The 1,782-nt window shown below is 40.0% G+C and overlaps 1 non-coding gene across 1 annotated transcript; it reads left to right on the forward strand.

Annotated features, from left to right (window-relative positions):
* The first annotated feature begins 797 nt into the window (after positions 1 to 797).
* Positions 798 to 904, forward strand: LOC133833635 (small nucleolar RNA R71). Its single transcript, XR_009893005.1, has one exon. It is a non-coding gene; the product is annotated as a small nucleolar RNA R71 (small nucleolar RNA).
* Positions 905 to 1,782: the final 878 nt, after the last annotated feature.

Raw genomic sequence — 1,782 nt, forward strand, 5'->3', positions numbered from 1 at the left:
TCGTCTGAACTTGCTCCTTAGGGTTAACTTCGGTGTTGCTAGGCAAGTTTCCCTGTGGTCTATTATTTAGCATATTAGCCAACTACCCCACTTGTGTTTCAAGATTTCTGATAGAAGATCTAGTCTCTGTCATGAACTGAGTTTGGGTGTTGGTGAGAGTCAATAATGCAGCTTGTAATTCATTAGGCATGTCTGGTGGAGCCTTATTCATTGGTTGTTGAGGCCTAGGCTGTTGCGATGAAGAAGCTTGATTCATTGGTTGCTGAGGCATATTTTAAGGAAATTGGCCCTGAAACTGAGGCTGCTGACACTGACTATTCCTCCAGGAAAAATTAGGATGATTTCTCCACCCAGGATTGTAAGTGTTGGAGAATGGATTATTGAATGGCCTCTGAAAATTTCCCATAGCTTGAACCTGAGCTAGGTCCATGGGAATGTTATTATTACTACTAGCAGGACATTGATCAAAAGAATGAGGACCACCACAAATTTCACAGCTAGCTACCATCTAAACCGCATTAGCAGATATAGTGTTCTGTTGTAATTGTTATGTCAAGGAGGCCACTTGTGCTGTCAGAGCAGTAATTGCATCAAGTTCATGCACCCTAGCTACCTTTCTAACCCCAGATGACCTCTCATCAGACCACTGATGATTATTTGTGGCCATTTCCTCTAGCAGCTCATATGCTTCATTGGCACTCTTACTCATGAATGCCCCACCAGCCGCAACATCAATAATCGTTCTTGTTGTACCACACAACCCGTTATAAAAATTGTGAACCAGCATCCACTTCTCTATACCATGGTGGGGGCATTTCCTCAATAACTCCTTGAAACGCTCCCACGCATCATATAATGACTCTCCATCCATCTGATAGAATTTATTAATTTCTCCCCCCAACTTAGCAGCCTTCAAGGGAGGGAAAAACTTAGCCAAAAATTTCTAAGCAAGGTCTTGCCAAGTATTGATAGAATTTTCCTGAATAAAATTAAGCTAGCTCTTAGCTCTTTCCCGCAGAGAAAATGGGAAGAGTCTCAACCTTATAACATCATTGCTGACCCCATTGTACTTGAAGGTATCACACAACTCTAAGAAATTTGTCAAGTGCATATGGGGATCTTCAGAAGGAAAACCACCAAATTGGACAGTGAACTGCACCATTTGCAAGATCGCCAGCTTAATCTCATAATTATTAGCCTCCACAGCCAGAAGTCTTATACAATTGTGTACTCCTGTTATAGTTGGCAGTACATAGTCTCTCAAACTTCTGGCAGTAGGACTTTGAACCTGATGTTGAAGAACTTCGGGAACCTCATTATCCCTGTCATTTTGTACCATCTCTACAGTCTGATGAGCCAACCTCTTGTTTCTTCTGTTTTGTTTGCATGTCTTCTCAATTTCAGGATTTACAGGAACTAAACTACCTACCCCTCGTCTACTACGCATATAACAAAACCACCTGAAATTTACAAAGGAATGCAGCTGAAAAAAATTAGAAACAAGACAATAATAACCAAATTAGAAATAAAATCAATTAGACTGATATTGATAGTTTTTCAGTCCCCAGCAATGGCGCCAAAAACTTGCTGCGGATTTTATAGATACGCAAGTGCACGTATCGCAATTTAGTAATAATCTTGGTAAATCCAAGTATCGTCCTCAAGGACTGAACCCCCAATTACTAGTCAATTAATCTTTTTTTCTATTTGGTCAATTAGACTTTCGATTCTTGTAGACACAGCAAAAGAAAAATATAAAGTGCAGAAAAAATAATTAAGGAT

This window comes from Humulus lupulus, chromosome 4, assembly GCF_963169125.1.
Source record: "Humulus lupulus chromosome 4, drHumLupu1.1, whole genome shotgun sequence".
In the NCBI taxonomy this organism is placed as follows: Eukaryota; Viridiplantae; Streptophyta; class Magnoliopsida; order Rosales; family Cannabaceae; genus Humulus; species Humulus lupulus.